General features: G+C 45.7%; 1 protein-coding gene across 50 annotated transcripts in view; it reads left to right on the top strand.

Moving 5' to 3' along the window:
* Nucleotides 1-23,187, top strand: part of ERC2 (ELKS/RAB6-interacting/CAST family member 2) — a 973,896-nt gene that overhangs the window by 921,970 nt on the left and 28,739 nt on the right. The window lies entirely within an intron of this gene.

Raw genomic sequence — 23,187 nt, 5'->3', positions numbered from 1 at the left:
GCAAATTATAAGACTATTTAGGACCTTATATTCCCCCCTATGGGTTCTTTTATTCATACCTTCATTTCTGAAGTATTTTAAAGCCATCTATTATGTGCTAGTCAGTGTACTAAATGCTAGAGGTATAACAGTGGGCAAAACCAGCCATTCTTCTACCTATTAATAGTAGGGCATTTAGTCAATTGGCAAAGACAGATGTTAATCAAAGGATCACATGAATGCGTTAATTTGCAACTGTGACTAGGCGGAGAGGCAGGATGAGTTGCTCTGAAACCATGATGATAGCTCATGTTCATTCAGTGTTATCTGCCAACACGGCTGCCACTATCAAGCCTCTCCGGTAATTAGCCAGTATTACAGATACGAACACAGAGGCACAGAATGGTCCTAAAACTAGTCAGCACTGGAGCCAGAATTCAAACGCAGGCATTCTGACTCTGGAACCCTTGTCTTTCACTCCTGTACTGGGAGGCCTTGAGCCCTGAAGGACCACAAGCAAAGGCTTCTATGATGAAGTGGCAGTTGAGTTGTGATCTGAAAGATAAGTTGGATTTGCTTAGCTAAAAAGGTGGTGTTCCAGACAGCAAGAACAGCCTGTGCAAAGGTCCTGTGGCTGGAGACCATAGGGAATGCAGAAAGCAGAGGGGACCATGGGGTAAGAAGAGGTTGACCGGGATCAGACCATGCAAGGTTTTGACTGGAGTGCTCCTCCCAGTATTTTCCCAGATGGATTTCTGCCCCTGTTGCATGGCTTTATGCTGGAAGCAGCCTTTGGAGAGTGCCAGCTGAGCTGCTTAACTTTTGGTGGGCGTGGATCTCATGTGGCAACTACTTAATACATAAAGGATTCCCCCAACGGGTGGCCAGGAGAAGCAAAAGCTAGAATTCTTTGCAGGCTGATATGTATGTAGAAACCTCTTCCCTCAGCAACCCAAGATGGCAGAAGTTCAGCCAGAATGGCTGCAGGATAGAGACAAAAACATTAGAGGTTCACTGAGAGGAAGGGAGGGGCCTCACCAGGACCCCGCAGAATTCCCGATGTCTGCCCTTTGTTTCCCCTGGTGCTTGTCTGTCAACACGATGTCTGCCATTCTAGAACATGTCTCTCTCACCTTTGCTCACACTGTCCCCTCCACTGGGGGGGCCATCTGCCACTTTCCACCCCAAATTCTGCTTGTCAAATTCCAACTCTCTTCAAAGCAGTGCTACAAGCCATCTCCATGAATCCTTCTCCTGGCCTTTAGCCAGAAGGAGGCTCTCACTCCTTGTGTGTCAGCCGAACTTTGTATTCCCTGCTCACAGCATTTGTCATATTTTTCTTTATGTTATAGTCACTCAAACTCATGTCTCATCTCTCCTAAAAGATTGTAAACTCTAAGTCGATGTGTGTGTTTGAGTCCTGGTATCCCATAGTGAACCGAGCACAGTGCCAGGCGCATAGTAAACTTGCAGTAAATAATTGTGTGATCTTACTCCTAGTCTTTGCCTCTTCTCTATCCCCTATTCAGCTCTTCCCCTTTTCAACTCTTTCATTTGCAAGTGAAGGAAAAACCAGCTTAAAATCACTTAAGTGAATGAGAGGACTTACTGGATTGTGGAATTAGAAGACTGAGACCCACCTTCATGCATGGTGGGTCCCAGGGGCTCAGATGATGTGGTTAGGACCAATGTGTCTCCACCCTGAACCTCTCCTTTCCTATGCGTGTTGGTTAGCTCCTCAGGCTCTCCCTAGTAGCAAATGGCTGCCAGCCACCATCCTTCCAGGTTCAGTTCCACAGGCAAACAGCAGGTGCCTTTCCTGCAGTAGTTCAGCAAAACTCTCAGCTCATCTCACTGGATCTGATTGAGTCACCACGGGCCAGAGAGTGTGATGCTGTGATTGGCCAAGTTGAGTCATATGCTGTACATCTGGAGCTGGTGGGGGTAATGGGAGCTTCTGGACAGAAAGCAGAGGAAGTAGGAACTTGGTCTGTCTCCCTGGATGTAAGGTGAATAGAGGCTGTGGGACAAAACCCCGTGCCTAGCAGGCAGTACTGTGACTCCATGTGGGGCACTGAGAGGCTGTAGCTTTTGACTTTTGAAAGGCTGCTATTGAAATTGTTAGGGTAGAAATATCCATGCCATGAGACAAAGGGTAACTCAGGCCTAGATTTTAGGTCCTAACCCTCCTCCCCAAAGACTAGCAAAGGAAATCCCCCGATTTTAAAATTGGATGAAGAGTTAGGAAATGCAGTCATGTGAGTCCCAGAGGCTTTTTCCCTGCTGTGTCCTCCTCAGCCAAAACGAAATGTTTGTCTCCAAGGGAGGACTCCTCTGATTAAGGAGGCAGAGCTTCCCCCTGTCCTGGGGGTTCCCACAGTCCAGCGCACTTTTCATTGTGATGGTCTCTGAGTGCCATGAGCTCAGGGCACAGTCACTTTGGAATTTTTGAATGGGCTTCTCTTTCCTGCTGAAAACTTTCCTCAATGACCCATTTTCTGAGCGAGCAGCGCAGGATTTCAGCAGGTACAGAGGGCACTGGAAAAACTACCTGGAGACACTCCAGAGTTGAGCACGGGTTTCTGATTAATCTGCTTCTCTGCCTGGCTCATCAGCTTCATGAAGGTGGGGGCCTTGCAAGTTCACTCAAGGCCACACTCAAGGCTTCATCTCACTTAATTGTCACAATGATTCTTGAAGAACCCAAGACAGAAAGTTTAACTATTTTGCCCACATCGCCCCAGTGGTAAGAGATGGATCCAACTAAGTTGTCTGATTCTACAACTTCTGCTTTTAACCCTTTTGCTGAGCAGCCTAACTTATTTCTGAGACATCTCTGACCCTCCCTGTAAAATGCAAGCAGCCGATACCCACTTCTCTTTCTGAAAGATGCTTCGGGCATTTGCTCTGGTGTCACTTGAGTGCTGGCCATGATAAGGAGATGCTGTTTCCTCACCCAGGTCTTGCCCAGGACTTAGCTTCACATGCAGGCCTGTTGCTTTCTCAATTTAAAGCTCAAATGTGCTCAAGCTGGGGTTTCTCCACCGGTCAAGACAACGAAAATGCATTTCTGGCATGGTTTGAATTAAACGAGAATTTCCCGTTTTTCATAAACATTTACAGTAGTTGTGGATGCAGAGTTGAAAGGTTTAGGGTTTTGGTGTTTAATTAGAAACAAATGCCGTTTATGGTTCCTTTAGCAAGGGCGGCATGTCTCAAATTATTAGGATTATTCCTCTTATTTGTGCCTGCATTTTGATTTTGTTTTCCTGGCTCTCAGTGCTGACTTCCCCAAGGTGGCTGGGCGTGGTGGTGGGAAATGGGATCCTCAGAATTGCTGGTGAAATTTCTGTCTGAGAGCCAGGGCTCTGGGCCGCTTTGGGCCCCACCTCACAGACAGCCCAAGGCCCCCTCCTTCCCTTCCAGTGGCTGGGGTAAGCTGAAAGCTTAACGGGCAGAGCAGCTGCATCCTCTTTCGGGGCCTGGGAAGAGAGAGATTTGCCAGTCTTGGGAACCCAGGTGCTCTGAGATGAGGCTGACAGTGCCCCTAGGCTGAGTCCTAACTCTTGATTTAAAACAAGGGCAGCCTGCAGCACAGAGAAGGGGGGTGGTGGGGGACGCGGGCATGGGAACCCAGCCCCCTGGGAAGCAGCAGAGAGGACTGGAACAAGGCAGTTTGCAAATGTCTTTGTTTTGTTATTAAGGAAGGTTTTGAAGCTGTTTCTGCAGAGGAGGAAAAGGCCATTCACAGCAGCCTGAGACCATCCACACCCCAGGAGAGGGTATCATCCATTTGGTGTCTCCTGAAAACAGGCCTGTGCCGCTCGTCAGAGTTCCTGAGTCCAGCTTCAGCCTGGAAACTGACTCCTTCAGGTCCAGTCTGCACCTCTGTCTTAAAGCCAATAAGCAAAGTAGAAGGATGGAAAATACCTGAAAGGCCTTTCTACTTGTCTAGGATGTCTTAAGTTCCCATAAAGCAGTATCTTTGAATATTTGGTGACAAAGAGGCCATCTTTGGCCTCAAAGAGGTTTTTTTTTATAAACAAAGAAGTTTACAGCCAGAAAAGTCTTTTAAAGCCATTTCAGTCTATGAGTCTCACTTTACAGATGGAACAACTGAGGCCCAGGAAAAGGGAAAGCGCTTGCACCCTAAAACACTGCATTCTACCTCCGTATATGCAAAGAATTATGCAAAGATTTGTATTATTTCCTCTCAGATGAATTTAGATACTTCAGAAAAGACATTTGGTTTTCCCTAGTTAAGCCTAGGCAGGATTACATTATTTCCTCATAAAACAGTTCTAAAGGCACTATTCCATAATTCACTATGGAAAATTTGGAAATTTTAATAAAATTTAAAGAAGAAACTAAAAATCACTCATATACCCACATCCTAAAGTCAATTCTATTACTATTAACCTAGTCGTGGTTTCCAACTGGCTTTTTTTACTTAGGAAATTAGACTGAATGATGCTGAGGCTTGCCTGGGAGGTTTAAGCCTCAGTGCCACCATTTCTTATCCATGACCTGGGGCCAGTTCCTTAACCCCACCAAACCTCCATGTTCTCATGGGGCTCTTGTGAAGATTAAATAAAATTATTAATCTTCCCCAAGATGATTATTAAGGTGGGGTGTTCAGCATAGTACCAGTGTGTTTTAATAATGTGCTGCTGTTATCATCATAAGAAAAACAGAAAAATCTGGAAGCCCCACAATAACAACAATACAGAAATTATTAAGTTAGAAGAGCCAAACAAAATGAGAATAATGTAGAAGAATGATTGCCAATTATTCAGGAAAAGAAGTAATTCCGTTGTTTGGTTTTTAACCCTAGTTACTTAAATCCATTGGGACAATTATAAAAAAAATGTACATATTTTTAGGGAGGAGATTATTAGAAAGCAACAGAAAATGAGTCCCTATATCTTCTCCCTAGAGGAGAACTCCATTCAAATGTTCTTAAACCAACAGAAATTATGTGAATGTTAATATGAAATTGTAAGATATATATGCCAACAGGGCATTTTCAGGGGTTCCTTTCTTTTCTCTTTTTTTTCTTTTTTCCAAATTCTCTGGATGGGGTTAGTTATACCCAACTGTTTTAATAGAACAAAATAATATAATGAACTTTTTCACATAAAGTGCATTTTTTCCATGATTCACTCACTGTACCTTGTTTACACAGCTTATAAATATGGTAGATTAAATAGGTTTCTTTCTCTGGTTTGCAAAAGTTCAAATGCCTCAAAGCCAGGAAGGAAGAATGAGGGGGAGAAATAAGGGAAGAAAGAAGGAGGAGAAAGCAATAAATGGATGGGGAATAGACAGGTGCAGCATGAAAGTGAAAGCGATGTGTTGCCATGGAAATACAGAGAGAGCTTTGCTGGAGTGAAAGGTGCAAGTCTTGTTCCCTGCCCCCACCCCCACCCCTGGCCATGGTCAAGTTATGAACAGACTTGGCTGCAACATAGAGGAAACCTCTTTCTAAGACTGTGGAAATTGTCCCACAAATCAGACCTCACCTTCGGGCAGTGCTGATCGGACCTGCATGTCAGGGAGCCTCTCCTCTACACTCTGAGAGGCCAGGTTTCTCAGAGTTTGGGACTGAGCTAGAAGGTGCACGATTCTATGGATATGCCTTGCAGTTGAATAGCTTGACTTATAAAGTAGGTTGGGATAGAAGGATATAGGGCCTGGGTTATGTTTCAAAACCCTTCACCAACAGAAAAAAAGAAAGGAAAAAATTGGGGCCAGCTGATGCAAATGTAGCAACTTCATTGATAATGGCTGAACCTGAGTGGTGGGTATATAGAGGTTGTGGTATTTAATTTTATGTGTCAACTTGGTTGTGCTACAGTGCCCAGATAGTTGGTCAGACATTCTGGACGTTTCATGAGAATATTTTTTGGATGAGATTAGCATTTAAATTGGTGGGCTTTGAGTAAAGCTGATTACCCTCCATAATGTGCTGGGCTTCATCCAGTCAGTTGAGTCCTTCATTGAACAGAGACTGACCTTTCCTGAGCGGGGAGGAACCCTGCCAGTAGACTGCCTTTGGATTTGAATGTTTCCCTGGGTCTTCAGCCTGCCAGCCTACCCCATCAGATTTTGGACTCACCTCCAAACATGTGAGCCAATCTCTTTTTTTTTTTTTTTTAAGACAGAGTTTCACTCTTGTTACCCAGGCTGGAGTGCAATGGCGCAATCTCGGCCTCCGCCTCCTGGGTTCAGGCAATTCTCCTGCCTCACCCTCCTGGGTAGCTGGGATTACAGGCACACGCCACCATGCCCAGCTAATTTTTTGTATTTTTAGTAGAGATGGGGTTTCACCATGTTGACCAAGATGGTCTCGATCTCTTGACCTTGTGATCCACCCGCCTCGGCCTCCCAAAGTTCTAGGATTACCACCGCACCCAGTGCCAATCTCTTAAAATAAATTTCTCTCTCTCCACACACACACACACACACACACACACACACACACACACACACACACACAGTTGGTTTTGTTTCTCTGGAGAACCATGACTAACATAGGGGCTCATCATGTTATTTCTTAAATTATATCTGTTTGAAAATTTGGAAATCAGGCATACCTGTTGTCAAATCCTCCCCCATCTCTTACTAGCTGTGTGACCTTGGGCAGGCCACTGACCTTCTCAGACTCTGTCTCCTCCCCATCCCCTGAAATAAGAAATGATTCATAATATCCTCCTCATTGAGATTGGAGAGAATTACATGAGATAGGTATTACCTAATCCACATATTTTTTTATGCATCGATTCAACAAATAGTTACTGCACATTATCCCTGGTGCTGGAGTTGTGACATTGAATACAAAGGGCTGATTGCCCTACCCTCAAGCAGCTTGCATTTCAGTGAAAGAGATGGAACTAAGAGAGATAATCACACTCTCAAACATACAATCTTTGTTTGGGGATAAGGGCTTTGAAGGAAAGGACCATGATTTTATGAGAGACGAATATGACCAAGAATGGAGGCTTCAGGAAGGGCTTCCTGGAGGCAGTGACACTTGAGCTGAGGGGAAACAGATGGTGCAAAAGCCTTGAAGAGAGAGGGAAGTAGGCAAGTATTGCTGCAAGAAGGTTCAGGAGAGAGGGAGGGAGGATGAGCCCAGGGAAGGCTGCAGAGGGCAAAGGTGCACAGGACCAGGCTAGGCCAGGCAGGAAGTCCTGTCAGAGAGTACGGTCCAGACAATGTGTAGTAAGAAGCCACAGAAAAGTGTCCTATTTACACAGCCTTTTCTCTCTCTCTGTCTCTCTCTGTCTTTCCCTGTCTCTCTCTCTCTCTCTCTCTCTCTCTCTCTCTCACACACACACACACACACACACACACACACACACATGAGAGAGAGAAAGAGGGGGGGAGGAGAGAGAGAGAAAGGAGATGGTGGTGACCAGGAGCAGCTGCTGTTGCTGTCTTTACCATCCTCACTACCAAAGCTATTTACTAGGATTCTTCAGCTGCCTCAAAACTCACTGAGGACAGGGCCCTGTGCATCAAGCCTGTATGTGGAAAGTGCATCTTTTGCAAGCAGGCAGCCAGCCAGAGAAGCTTGCCAGCAGACAGCAGTCTAAGCCCCAGGGCTTCCATCTTGTGCAATGTACTTTCTGTGGCACCTTGACCCAATCATTCTTAGCTCTGAGCCTCAGTTTCCTCATCTGGAATAGAATAATACCTGATAGAACAGCCTTTCAGGGCAGCTGTGAGTTTATTGATATCAGAGCCCATGAATGTGGAAAGGCTTTGAAAAACGTACAAAAGCACAGGAAAAAAAAAAGGTAAGGCGGCATTTGCTCCGCATCTGGATTCCATATTGTCTCAGGCATTTTGCGTTGGGAGAGCTGCCTGGGAGACGGCTGCTTAGTTCCAGGTTTAGGCCTCAGGGTCCCCAGTGGTGAAGAGAAGAATTTTTGGATAATGAGAATAACCAGGACATGGTACTCTATACTTCACAGAGGCTTTTGCAAGAGGGACCTCATTTCATCCTCACATGCTAGCAGTGGAACCACAGGACAGGTATTGCATCCCCCATTTCATGGACAGACCAGATGCTCGAGATGATAAGTTCTTTGAGTCAGTGGTGAATCCAGGACTCTAACTCCTATCTTATGCAGCCAAATTCAGTTCTCTGTTTCATACACACTCTGTCTTTCTATAATAAGTAAGTGTGGATCAGGGAGTTTTAAAACCAGAGTTACTTTAGAGATCAACAGATGCGTTTTATTTGGACTGCATAGCATAGTGTCTTACACATCTGATTTTGTTGCCAAGATTTAGGAATTTGGTAGTTCACATAAAAATCTAGGTTTTTGGTTTCTCTTTTGAGAAATGGAGGATCTGGCCACTGGAGATCCCCATTTCTGGAAAACAACATTGGCTAGAGGAGAGGTGGTGGCTGTCCCTTTGGTTGATCCAGGAACTCTCCCAGTTTGCTGCCATCCTTTCTACTCCCATGAGGCCTGCCTGGTACCCAAGTAAACACTGCACATTTGGGACCCCTCATCTAAGCCAACTGCCTTATAAAGGTAGAAACACTGAGTTCCAGAGAAGCCAAGTAACCTATCGAAGGACACCCAGCTTTTGATTGGCAGAACTGGAGTGGAGAGAGAATTTGGATGCTCTCTCTCCAGCCCAGCCCTTGGCCACTCTCAGCTCCTTGCTGACACACGTATGTCAGGCTCACAAGAAACGTGTCTATGTGGCTGGGTTTTTGTCTTCCCTTGTTTTCTAGCCCAGAAGATAAGGGCTTAAGTGAGAGCAAGTGTGGCACCTGAGGCAATGGGCAAATTAAGAGTAACTGTGAAGACACATTGAGGGGGAAAAGGCCGTCTCATTTGCAAAAACACCAGATCAATCCACAATATTTACATCTTCCCCCAACAACTGACTAAATAGTGCCTTAGTAAAGTGATTCTAAAATGATTTATTTACCACAAATTTCATCTAAAAGGAGAAAAATTACTGTATCTCTGAGAGAGAGCACTAGGTCCTTTGTCAAACAACAGCTATGAAGGGCTCTGCCCATGTGGCATGTTTTAGGAGGACTAGATCTCACCCATAGGCACTCACATCAGCTGGCAACTCCTGGATGGTGAGGGCCACAGGGCACTTCAGCCTGGCATTCAACACATACATCTAAATTCCTTGTGATTTTTACTTGGAGGAGCACTCCTGGTGTCTGTGAAACTGGCCACCAACTGCTTCCCCAGCCCTTATTGTGAACCAACCAGATCCTCATTAGACATCTTGTACCCCAGGCTAGACCTGACAGTCAGAAAAAGGCCCTCTGACTCTGTCTCATGGGAGTCCTCTGGAGCAGAAGGCGGTCTGGATGGGGACCCAGGAAAACTGCTTGTCTCCTCAACTCTACCCCAACTAGACCAGCTCTGCTGTGTGACCTTAGGTCCACTGCTTCCCTTCTCTGGACCTCAAGTGTTTGTTGAGGGGTTTATAAAACACCTTCAGCAGCAAAATTCTTTCATTTGACAATTCTTTCAGAGAGGATGAGGAACCCAAGCTTTGTTCCCTATATTTGCAGTACCAAGGATTCCTAAGCCCCCACTTCTCCTCCCCCCAATAGAAACTGCACTAGCTTTTTATTTCTCTCCTGGTCTCTGAGACTTCCTGGGGACTGAGCAAAGCTCTCCTATGGCTGGGGATTTTGTGTGCTACCCCATGGAGGAAGCGTTCATCTTCATTATTCTAAAGAAGAGCTGCTGGAGCAACAATGAGACATTTTATGAGAAAGAAGACCTTAAACTGGTTTTCATTAAATGTGGCTCGATGGAGGCGCACCGGAAACATCCACTGGAGCAATGGCAGCCTTTCAAAGCCCCCCTGCAGAAACGATAAGCTATAAAAACAAATGGCCCAGCAACAGAACAAAAAACAAGGCTCCGGGAACATTTGCTGGGCTGCAAACATGGCCCGCTGGGTCCTACCCCGCCTCTCCGAGGCTGAACCATCCAGACCTGGCTCATCTAGAGGATGAAAGGAGCCAGGGATGCTTCCTCACCCCGGGAAATTCAGTGGTGGTGGGCCGGGCTGGGGCAAGTTGAGGATAGTCCTGGGTGTTAGCAGAGCGCCAAGACAGCAGCTCACATGTGCCGTGTACCAGGCACTTAAGAAGCCCTTTACACACATCCCCTGCTGTCTTGCTAATGCCCCTACAGAGATGCCTATTACCATTCTGGTTTTGCAGTCAGCAAAGGAAAGAAAGGGAGATTCAGAGATGTTGAGACATTGTCCCAAAGTCCCAGGGCTGAGTGGGAAAAACGGGACTTAAACTCTGTTCCAAAGAAAGTGCCCCAAACCACCTGCAACTCCGCCTGCTATGAGGAAATGGTTATGGACTTGAACTGAGCTGCAGACCTCGGGAGACAGAGCCTTGGCAATAAATCAGTGAGCCCAACTCCTCGTTTCCCACATAAGTTGTAAGTGGCTCTGTTAGGGTGGGGAGGAGACAGCTCTCGGGTACCAGAGACGCCTGGGCTTGCGCACACCTTCCTCGCTCACTCCTTACTGGCTGTCTGTGCATAGACAGTTCCCTACCCTCACTGAGCCTCAGTTTTCTCATCCATGAAATGGGAGGAGCCACAGCACATAGTTTTGATTAGTGTCACTGTGATGGTGAAATAAGACTCATTCAACAAACATTATTAAACAGTTTCCAGTGCCTGGCTCTGTGCTTGGCCTTAGAGATGTAGCAGTGAACAAAACAGACCAAAATCCCTGCCCTTATAGGACCCAGATTCTAATGTGGAGATGGACAATTGTATAATAAACAAGGAAATGAGGTTGCATGTCGGAAAATGATGTCAGTCACTTAGAGAAAAATGAAGCCCAGAAAAGGGGTGTGGGTGCAGCATGGGACAGGGCGAATAGGGCGGTTAAGGAGGGTCTCATTGGGAAATGATTTAGAACAAAATCTTGCCAGGGCTGAGGGGACAGTGCTCCTGGAGGAGGGCTGAGGGGACAGTGCTCCTGGAGGAGGGCTGAGGGGACAGTGCTCACGGGGGGGTGGGGCATAGGGAAAGCAAGGGCCTGGAGGTAGAGGTGAACCTGGTCTGTGAAGAAGCAGCAGGGAGGCCCGATGGAAGGAAGAGGCCCAGGAGGTGCTGAGCAGAGCCCCTGCTCCTGGGTAGCTGCTGTTGCCATTATTCTTCCTTCCATTGTATTAACCACGGGGCCAGATGTCTGGACCCTCCTTCCCAATCTGAAGCTTTTCCTAGCTTATCTCATATTGCATAGGTCAGGCTGGTGCTGTCTGACTCTTGGCCACTGGGTCCTCACTTTCTGCTCTCCTTCCATCCATGTATTCACTTCTTACAGCATTACCAAGTACCCCTGTGTGTGTTTGGGGACCCTGGGGAAGGCACCAAAAACAGGGTGATGGGACCCAATAGCCCCAAATGGGATTCTCTAGCTCTCCTGCCCCTGGGTCCCCTTAGCAGCACAGGCTCCTGGCTGTCCAGCCCAGCCATGCTCTGAATCACAACCCAAGAACTCAGACTTCTTACAACCCTGGCAGGAGGACCCTGCCCAGTGGGTCCCCCCTGGCACAGCAGCTATGAGCACAGCTGGCCATTCTCTCTTTGCCTCTTTGAACTCTCCTCGCATCCTGTTCTTTGTAGTGTTTGTGTACTCGGTCTGCTCCATGTGACACACACAGAAACTCTTGCCTAGAGGGCAGAGGTTTGCTGAGTGCCTCTTGGAACATCACCAATGGAAGCAGATTATCCCTAGAAGTTCCACTGAGAGGATAAATTGTTCCTCAGTTCCTCAGATGCTCAGCTCTTTCCCATTTATGACACCTGGCACTTCCGTGACCCATCCACCTGATCCTGTGCATTCCCACCTGATCTCACGGACGGCAGCCCACACCTTCTGCGGCTCTGCAGAAATGCAGTAGGGCAGCAGTGTTCACTGCATGTCCTGGTGTCTCACTGCTTCTCACCACTCCATCCTTCTGATCCCTCCCCAGTGGAGTCCTGTAATTGAATTTGCCTCTTAGAAGGAGCCCTCTGGTTGCCATTTGGAGTTTGGAGTATGGATGGGGAAGATGTTGACCCAGGGAGTTCTATTAGCAAACTATGGCAAGAATCTAGGAGAGAGGTATGGCCATGGTGGAGTAAGGATGAAGAATGGGCACTGGTTTCCAGAGATATTCTAAAGATAAATGAATGCATCAGGGTTTGGTGACTGATGAGATGGGAAAGAGTCTTTTGAAGGAAGCACTTATACAACCAGAAAAAATGATGACTGATAATACAGATGAAGGTGCAGTTCAATAGATGTGGAAAGTAGGAGCTATTTTGCATTACGTGATGGAAACGTCACATTGATAACCACAGAAGCAGATACCTTCAGCAAAGATTAACATGGATGTCAAATGTCATGTCTGACACTGGTTACAAGACCCTTGGGAAAGGAATTTACACTTTGTGAGATCTAATTCCTCCTTTGTTTGAGGATATGATGAGGTAACAGCCCTAGTCCAGTGTCTGGCACATAATAGGCAGCCTCCATTGCTATGATGATTTGTATATTGTTGTGTGGAATGATAGTGGTTGTTGTCTTTTGTCCCTCCCCCTGCCTTCCTTGGTAAGGGTCTCAGAAGGGGTTTCTTGACTTTAAACTGTTTGATGTTATGCTGAATTCTTCAAGGAATCCAAGAAGTTTCCAGCAAGGAACCAGCATTTGGCAAACAACTCAGAATTCAGATTTATCCTGAGTGACTCTGGTAAATGAGAGGAAAACAAATAATGCCCCAGGGGACAATTCCTAGAAGGACTGCCCCTTCACCCTCCTCCATTGATATGGGGTGGGGGAGGTGAAGAACTTCTTAGGTGGAAAAGGATTTGGTCTCTTCCCAGCTAGAAGCAAAGGATGGATGTGATAGAGCTGGGAGTGGGAGGTAAGGAATGGGAGCCAAATGGCACATCAGTCACTAATACAAGGCTGTTGTTGAGGCCTAATAAACCTAGTAGCCCATCACTGGGCCACATGAATGAGTGGGAGGGCAGCCCCTTTCTGTCTGTCGAGCACTTGCCCAACCCAAGTAGCAGGGCCCTGGAGCCCAGGAGGAGCATAACTCTAATTGGGAGGCTGAGACCTGAAGCTTGGAGGCCTAGACTTATGTGCTTGAAGAGGGGAATAAGGAGCATCCCAGACAGCCCCAGAGGTGTCTAAAGGCCCACATCACTCTCATCCCCATCCGTAGCCTCTCCTGCTTGGGCAGGCTTGTTTAGTACCACACCGCCCTGCCCCAGCCGTGGCTGATTGGATGATGGCTGAACACTGGGACCAACAGCAGCCACCTCATCACCTGGATGGCCTCCTGTCAATCAGCCTCCCTCAACGGACGAAATAGGCCAGACAGGTTCTTGTTCTTGAGAATCGGAATTGAGGAACATGGGGAGGTGGAGTTGATTAGTGGTGAGAGATCAGACTGAGAGAGAGAGAGAGAGAGAGAGAGAGAGAGAGAGAGAGAGAGAGAGAGAGAAAGAGAAAGAGAGAGAGGGAGAGAGGGAGAGAAAGAGGGAGAGTGGCCAGGACAGCCATTACATGCAAGCTGCAGTTATGAGGAGCCAGAGAAGAGGGACGCAGAGAAAAGCAAATGGCACACAGAGACAGTGCAGCAGCAGGAGAGAGGAGATCCACACTGCCCCAGCTCCTGACATTCCTCCATGTCCTAGGGACTGGGTGAATCCTTCCCCAACCAAGTTCCTGTTTTCTTGATTAGCTCAAGTGCCTCCTTCATTCTTACAACCAAGAGAGACTTACAGGGTGAAGCTGACCACATGCCACATCATCTGCATGACCCACCTCTGTGGTCTTCTCCAAGGGAAGTGAAACTGGAGGGAGGCCAGCCTCCAACCCGCCCGAGGCCACCAGGCCTCGTTTGTGACCGTACTGGAGCCAGGCTGGGAGAGCGCTGCAGTGACCTGGCCACTCACTCATCTTTATGAGAACATCCCCCACGTGGGAGCCTTCCTTTTTCATCGGGATGTTTTTCTTGATGTCCAGCCGAAACATTTCCATTTTTTATTTCTTCCTATTAGTCTAAGCTCTGGCCCTCGATGTTACTGGCTGATGTAACCCTGTCTCCCTGCAGCTCTCCCTCCAAGTGCAGATATTTGACTGCTTACGCGTGGACAGCCTTTTGCTGCCGCCCCTCTCCCAGACAGCTCCTCCACAGCCCCTGTTGTTTCAACCTTACTCCTCCACTCCCCCAGAGACGAGGTCTGATGGAGTTCAGGGACAGATGGAAGGACAGATTAAACACAGCGGGCGCAGAAAGGCAGGAAGGCAAGCCAGGAGAAGGGAGACTCGTGGACTTACAGTGAAATACCAGAGACATGGGGGCTTTAAGCAGATATGGGGCCTAGCAAATGATCCCAGTGGCCATAGCCCAGGAGGAATCCCTGCAGAGGATTCCCTTCTCTACGAGGTAGAAGCTGAGAGTGGTCGTGTTAGGAAGACCTGAAGTTTTCTGGGTGGAAATAGAAAACAAAAGGAAGACAAGTATTCACTGCTGTGGAGTCTATTAAAAGGCCTAGAGAATTTTTGACTATTCCTTTTGTCCTTTAGGCAAGAGAAACTACTCTGCTGTTAGGGAAGCTGTGGGTAACCTTGAAGTAGACAAAAATTTGGATGAAAAAGGTGACCCAGAGCTGCTGTCAACGAGAAGGGGAGAAAGGAGAAATAATTTGGGAGCCACTCAAAACTCTTCATTTTTTTCATGAAAGGAGATCTGTACCATCTTCTCCTGTTCCTTTTTTTCTGTTCTCGGATATTTCACTGCCAGAGTAAGTTTGGGAGAAGTCAAGTTTGGTGCCATGAGTTATGGAGTCAATGTATTGCCTTTTCAAGGCATGAGAAAGAGAGAGAGAGATGAGTTTTGGTCCTAACAGTATATCCTATAGTTCAGAGTCAGAAAAATCTATAGCACAGATGCCACTACTCTCCAGTCTCAAGGCTGGCTCAACCAATACCTTCTGCACTCTTTACACAGAGCCACAGTGAGTTTGGTTCTCTGGGCAGCCAGGGCCAGCCTGTCTTAAGAACAGTCTAGATGAAATGTATTTACCATCTTGGGCAGTGTTCCCATTTCGATACAGTCTTCAATGGTCTCAGCATTAGGGGATTAATGTGGCACAAGGGAGTGGTGACCTCCACCATAGCTGTACTGAAAAGAAAAAGAACAGACATCTTCTGTAGGATATAGGGAAAAGAACCTATCTGTGTAGACTTGGTTGATTCCTGGCTTCATGCTATATAGGTCCTGGGATCTTAGATAGATTCTTAGATTTTCTATCTCCATTTCTTCAATTGTAAAACGGGTTTAAAACATCAACTCTGCAGGATTACTATGAAGATTAAAGGTGCTATATGTCATTGCTTTTTACCGCTCTTGGAAAATGCTCAATAAGGAGTAGTTTAGCAAAAATTGTGAAAATTCTTAGGACTCTTTCAAGTCTAGCAACTTGCCTTAGTATGTTTTTGGCTGAATTGGTTCAAATAACATTGACTTGGCAAATTAACACATTGACTTGTCTATTTTCAACGTTTGTAAAACTAACCAGGGCAAAAACATTCCTGCTTGGATTACTATCTGGAGTCTCATGACAGTCCTTGTCTGGCTTTCTAGACAATCCATTTTGTGTAGACACTTAGCCTCACAGTTTTTGGATTCTGTGCATGGTATGTGCTTAGGAATGGCCAATTTTTATGTTGAAGAAGACAACATAAAGATTGTGAAAGCTGCTCTTGATGAATTTTTAAACCCTCCCATGAACTTTTCCTACCAGAGATAGTCAGATGCACAAGCCAGATAAGAGCCAAGAATGGGAATGGCCATTCCTAGCTTTTATTTGCAATGGGAAGTCAATGGTTTTTATTTACAATGGAAAGTCAACGCCACCGGGGCTTTTTTGTAGGCCACAGGGTCCAAACCCCAGTGAGCACCAGTGGTGTGACTTGACAACCTAAGGCCTCTCATCAAAGCTGTGGCTTTGCTGGGACCTAACGGGGAGCCAGACTGTTTTCGGCTGTTTCAGCATCTTTTTAAAAATAAGTTGTTTGTCATCTCTTAATTTTTAAAAGCATGGAATTTGAAGTCCTGGCCAAAAGTATTAGCAACCTTGTACATTGCATGTAGCTTGCATAACAGATGGTGGTCTGGGAGGCTGATGTTTTTCAAGACTTGATGACTTCACGGCTTGATGTCCTGAATGAAATTGTTTTTTCTCAGATAGCATTTCAGGAATGGGGCTTTTGTTAAGGAGGAAGACCTGAACTGAACCCAAAGTTTGGATCTGACTTTTCTGAGTTTCTGAAATTCCCTTCCAAAGAAAACTTTTATGTTTATATATATATTTGTTGGCTCCTGCACATCTGCACCTCTCAATTTCTTCATAGGGAGTGGGAGCCAGACTATAATAAGAGAAGCTCTTATCTGAGGGTCTTGCAGTGCCTTGGAAGTAAGGAACAGCCAACCCTTCCAGGACTGCCCTAGGTGCCTCCTAGAAATGGCATAAGCTTTGCATAAGCATTTGGTCTGTGGGGTGCCGAACTGACCTTGCTCTTGAAAGGAACAAAGACATTTCTTTCCCAGAGAAGAGAATTTTGACTTTAAAAGCAGCTATTCATGGTACAGTCATTGTGTGAATGTGGCTTTGAGTGTCACTCCCAGGAGAGTGGGATAAAGAATGTTAAAGCTGGGAGGGGCCTCCAAAATACTCCAGTTCACCTCCTTCCTTTTACAGATGGGGAACCTAAGATCCTGGATAAGAAGGCACCATCCTTATCCAGCTCAGACGGCAACTCAGTGGCTGAGCTTTCATTAAATCTTGGATTTTCTTCTCCCAAATAAGCATAGACCATCTCTTACCTCTACCCCTAAGCCACCTCAGTGTCCATACTTTGCAGCAAAGATCAGCCTTTATACTGGTTTAGCACCTTAGTTCTCAATCTAGAACATTCTTACTGCAACGAGTTGTTGGCCAGAGTAGAAGAGTAAGGTGTGAAACCATCCATGTGAGTTCTCAGTGGGCACCTATTCTGATGAACTGACTCCCCAATTCCCCAGGTGCATTCTGTTTTCTCCCTTAAAAATTATAGCCTTTTATAGCCAGGTGCAGTGGTTCAAGCCTGTAATCCCAGCACTTTGGGAGATCGAGGCCGGCAGATCACAAGGTCAAGAGATCGAGACCATCCTGGTCAAAATGGTGAAGCCCCGTCTCTACTAAAGATACAAAAAATTAGCTGGGCATGGTGGCGCGTGCCTGTAATCGCAGCTACTCAGGAAGCTGAGGCAAGAGAATTGCCTGAACCCAGGAGGCAAAGGTTGCGGTGAGCCGAGATCGCGCCATTGCATTCCAGCCTGGGTAACAAGAGCGAAACTCTGTCTCAAAAAAAAAAAAAAAAAAAAAGATTATAGCCTTTTAAAGATGTCACAGAATGGCACATTGACTAATCCTGATCTTGAGAGCATCTAGTCTGTATTCTCACCTCTCAGGTAGGATATAACCTCAGGTAGGGCATAAATGAGGTTTAATCCACAGGGCATTAGCCTGGAAATGCAGCTATCCAGGATCCTCATCTCCCAAGAACTTCCTAAGATGCCCTTGGGATCCTGAACAAATCCTTTTCTCTCTGGGCCTCAGTATCTTTGTTTATAAGGCATGGGATCCAATCAGCATTTCCCAAATATATCCTGATAATATAGAATCAGGTTCTATAGAAATGTAAAAAGTTTACTAAAAAAAAAACCCACAGGATGTATTAAATTAGTAGTATTTGCAATAAGCATTTAAAAATATTTTTATTATTTTAATAAATATTACTAAAATAAGTATTTTTTTTAAATCTATAACCACATACATTTGGCCAATTCTGGGCTAAACAGCATTAAATATGTTGTTTTTATAGCAGTTAGAGCTTTCAGTGTGAAATGTGTCTTAGAAAATCTCTAAACATGGATAAAATATATGCTCTTTCTCAGATGTATCTGGCCACAGTGGACTTGCTCCATTCAGTATCCCGCCTCAACCCGATGAACATGGGGCGGATGACCTCTGAGATCGTGCAGAGTTCTACATTGTACTTTTATGCACTCTTCATTCTTATACTCCAACATTGTGTTTCTTTCATGACTAGTAGCTCTATTTCCTAAAATAATGGATGGACCCCCTTCCAGGTTTTTCTCTCTTATTATCAGTGTGATTCTGTTTGCATTTTCTCGGCTTATGTTTTTTCAGATGCAGAAAATTATGTAATTAGCTGTGAGGTCTCAGGCCATAATTTGGGAAACATTTCCCACTTAAATTAAAGGCTCTGCACGCCCACCCAATCCGTAATTGTGTGGATCTTTCAAATCTCTCCGTTGGCTTCATTTAATTGTTAAACATTAATTTAGAGGGGGAAAAATCTTCAAAGAAGGGGTAGAGGGATAGAGGAAGCGTGGCTGGTAGGACAAAATATTAATAGGTGGTTAAAAGCAAAACAGTAATTCTTCCCATCTAAGCTTGCAGTCTTTGGTCTGTGGAAAAGAAACAATCGGTTATTCCGGGATTATATAGGTTTCATTGACTTAAAATGACCTAAAAGCAGCCAGGGAGGGATTTACTTTGTCTTTATTTTTTGCCTCAGGAGACAGAAAGAAAAACAGAGTTTTGTTTTGTGAATCCAAAAATGCCCTTTTCCATGGCGGTTTCCAAAAGAGTTCGTTAAAGGAACGCAATGCTGTTCAACAAAGACCAAAAATTAAAACGGAAAAATCCCATTTTGCCAGCAGTTTTGCTCACATAGTCATTCAGCACAGCAAACTGCAACCCTCTCCCCAGTGTGGGACAGGACTCAGCACCTTCTCGGCATCCGAGTTGAGGCTGGAGATGTGTGGTGTTGTCATGGTGATTGCTGTCAACAAAGGTTACCCCTGGTGGAACCTCTTTGGCCCTGTGACCCACACACAGAGTTGGAATAATAGACTCTGTAAGTGGCTTCTGCTCTGCAAATAGAGACAGGGCTGGAAATCAATTATTAATGAGATGGGTGACATTGACATTCATCCACATTTAATAAGCACAGCCCAGCAACCAGAGGAAAGTTGGTTTTGCCCAGCAAAGTCTCACGGGTTGATGTGGAATTCAGAGAAAAAGAAAAGTCCAGGGACAAAAACCCCAAAGAGGAAGAGATGATGGTCTATAGCTACTAACAGATTTTAATTATTTAGATTCCTCTGCTTGACATTCCTTTTGATACCAGTTTTTATCCTAAATGACCTCAGAGGATTTGACATGCTGATCATATGGAGTATCTCCTCCCCACTGCCTCCCACACACCTACCAGAGGGACAATTGGAGGGCGGTGGGCTTGTCTGCAACTGGGGGAAGGGGGATGCAGTGTTCTGATAGAGTAATAGGTGCAGCCTTCATTTGTGGTTCAGAGGGCCTTTGGTCCATTTTTGGACTTCTTGGCAGAAAACTAAGATGCTAATGAAACTTTTTTAAAAAGGAAAAGATGTTGAAATGTATCCTTATGGCCTGTGTTCTCCATGCAGAATAAGCAGGACTTTGGTTTCTAAGGCTTTCTGCAGAAATTACCCTGGTTTGTCTTTTTAATTTCCTTCCAAGGCAGCTTACAATTTCTTTATATCTGAATGAGTGCAAAGTTGCATTTGTACTAAACTAGAGGTGACCCAAAGTATGCAGCCTTTGTAAGCAGGGGGAGCTTTTTAATTTAAAAGTACGCCTCTGCTCTGAAGGGTGAGTAGGGGAGCAGAGACACCAATCATTTTTCTAGAATCACTTCACAGATGGGTAAGCTAGGACCCAAAGAAATGAGCTAGCTAACTATAACATTTACTCAACTGACCTTTGAATGAAAAACACCAGCCAGCCTCCCTTTGGCCCAGACATTGTTAAGTCTCAGGCCTGGCATCTCACCCTTTGATATTCTAGATGCTTTTCTGGAGTCTGTCACTTCAGGGGGGGAAACCATCGTCTTCCACCTCTATGCTCCAAAACTGTCACAGCTTCTAAGACTGTTCTTTCAGCAAACTTGTCATTTGCAGACATTGATTGCTTGTGGCACCCAGCATGGCAGGGAGGGGAGACTCCTTGGGGAAATGTGGCTGCCGCCAGTCTGCAGCAAGTTACGGGTGTCAGTGGAGTCCATGCAGCCTCCCAGCATGCTGACAAAGGACGCCAAGGTGTTCAGCAGAGACTGGAGTCAATTAAAGGCTGCAACTTGGGAAAAGGCCTCCTTGCATCTCTCTTTTTAATCTGGACCCTTTACCTTTTGATATTCTAGACGCTTTTCTTTTGCCCTCTGTCAGCATAGAATTTTTGAATGTGACTGATGTCTCAGGTCAATAATTATATGTGGCAAAAGTTCTTAAGCAACAGGTTTAGATGCCTCTAATTTCAAGGCAAAAGCTTGAGGTTTCACAGCCCCTTCCTGTAGGACAGGGTTGAGGGACTGGGCTGAGGGGGCTGGGAGGCCATCAGCATTCCTAGGGTGATCTAGGGTTTTCCCCACTTCTGCAAGGTTGTCTTAATATCTGAGTAAGAAGGTAGGGGCTCCTACTCTCCATTTATTTCCCATACCTGTTTGTTTAGTGTAGCCCCTTAGCAGGGTGGCAGGAAGTTCAGATTTATTACTACCAAACTCTCTAAATAAGTTTCAATTTTTATGTTTTACAATTTCTCAATTTATAACTTCAACTTTTTCGACAGGGACTAACAAACTTGGATTCTGTAAGGCCTTACTCCAGGCCCTGCATCAAGTCAGTTCAGTCAGTCAATACAACATGTGCTTATTGGGCACATACTCTGCATCAAGCACAGTGCCACGGCCACAGTGGCAGACTGAGTAGGCAGGATCCCTGTCTTCACGGAGCTCACAGCCCAGCGTGGAGGACTGCACAGCTACGTCCGGGAAATCTCAGGGTCGGGGAGGTATGGGGCCTTGGAAGCCAGGGCGACAATCATCTAACTCAGACTGGGGCTCAGGGAGAGCTTCCCAGAGGCAGTGTTGTCTAATATGAGGTCTGAATGGTGAGTTTGAGTTTGTCCAGTGGAGAAGGAAAGGAGAAAGCTAAATCAGAGAGTGGAGGCATCTGGGAAGACAGAAGAAGCTCAAGGAGGTGACTTGGTCTTGTGGCTATTTCCTGAGAACAATGAGAAGCTACCAGAGGGATTTATGCCACTTTAATGTTTTAGAAAGTTTACCCTGGGCACATCGGACACAATGGGATTAGAATCTGTGACTTCAAACTATTGTTTGTTTGTGTATTTTTGTTTGTTTTTGTTTCTTTGAGACAGAGATTAGCTCTGTCACCCAGGCTGGACAGCAATGGTGTGATCTCGGCTCACTGCAACCTATGCCTCCCAGGTTCAAGCAATTCTCCCTGCTTCAGCCTCCTGAGTAGCTGGGATTACAGGCAGCTGCCACTCCACCTGGCTATATTTTGTATTTTTAGTAGAGATGGGGTTTCACCATGTTGGCCTGGCTGGTCTTGAACTCCTGACCTCAGGTGATCCACCCACCTCGGCCTCCCAAAGTTCTGGGATAACAGGTGTGGGCCACCATGCCCAGCCTGTATTGTTTGAATACAAGGAATGGAAGAAGGTCCACGTAGGATGAGGGAGATGGTCCTAGTCCCTTTGGAGAAGGTACAGACAGCCCATTCATGGGTATGAGCCTTGCCTCTATTTTAGTTTCACCTTTTCCACTGTTATCTGCTGCCAGTAGCTCACACCAGTCATCAGAACCTCAATTTCGCCAAACATTTGTCTCCTGGATATAAATCCTTTGCTCTGGCAACACTCCTCAATTGTGGCTTAGAACAGACTTCCACCTTCTCTCCCCCAACCCCTCCCACAGCCTTTCTCTCTAAAAATAATATTCCTGGACCTGCTGGTGCTCTGGGCCTTAGTTGAATTTGGAAGGCAGTCATGCAGTGGAATTCCAGCAAGTTGGCTTAAGGTACCCATTTATTTTTGTAAAGTAGTTTCCTGCTTTCCAATATTCCAGAGGATATTTCTCCTGTCACTTAGAAGAGGAGCTGGTGAAATTACAAATCAGGCAAGATGAAGGGGAACATGTATCAGTCCCACTTGGAAAGCTGGTTAGGAAATGAAGCTCCAAGGCACTGAAATAACATACTGAACTCAAACACGGTGAAATGCTACATCCTGGATACACCTGGGATGTGACATGGTCACAGCAGGAACCCTGGAGGAAATGGCCAGTGACTGATGGTTGATGGTCGAGTGACATGTGTCCCTGGCTGTTTCTGCTGTTAGACTCCAGCCACTGGATTCTCTGTGCAGACATTGCCTCTTCACCACATGTCTTCTATTGACCATGATGCTTAGCCATTTCCTCTCAAAACCATGGGTACCATCACTGTTGTGTTTGGGTCCTGGTTTTGACATGACTGGGGAATCTCATGTCATCACCTTGTGCTCCTTCAGATTGCAGCCTGACTCCAAGAAATAGGAAGAATTTGAATAGGACTGAAAATCATACTCACTACCATTTACTGAGCTATTACTTTTCACCAGGTCCTTATTTTTTTTTTTTTCTTTTTGACACAGTTTGTTGCCTAGGCTGGAGTGCAGTGGCGTGATCTCAGCTTACTGCAGCCTCTACCTCCCAGACTTAATTGATCCTCCCACCTCAGCCTTTCAAGTAGCTGGGATTACAGACATGTGCTACTATACCCTGCTAATTTTTGTAATTTTTTTTTTTTGTAGAGACAATCTTTTGTCATGTTGCCCAGGCTGGTCTCGAACTCCTGGGCTCAAGTGATCCACCCATCTTGGCCTCTAAAGTGTTGGGATTACAGGCATGAGTCACCAAGCCTGGCCTTTTTTTTTTTTCTGACAGCGTCTTACTCTGTCACCCAGATTGGAGTACATTGGTGTGATCACAGTGATCCTCCCATCTCAGCCTCCCAAGTAGCTGGGACCACAGGCATATGTCACCATACCCGCTAAGGCTAATTTCTTTCTTATTTATTTATTTATTTTTTTGTAGAGATGAGGTCTTGTTATGTTGTCCAGGCTGGTCTTAAACTCCTGGACTCAAGCAATCCTTCTACCCTGGCTTTCAAAAGTGCTGGGATTATGGCCATGAGCCACTGCACCCCACTGTGCTAAGTTCTTGAGGACA

This window comes from Callithrix jacchus, chromosome 15 (genome assembly GCF_049354715.1).
Source record: "Callithrix jacchus isolate 240 chromosome 15, calJac240_pri, whole genome shotgun sequence".
Taxonomy (NCBI): domain Eukaryota; kingdom Metazoa; phylum Chordata; class Mammalia; order Primates; family Cebidae; genus Callithrix; species Callithrix jacchus.
Note: the sequence above shows the minus strand (reverse complement) of the source record. Positions and strands in the feature narration are given on the sequence as shown.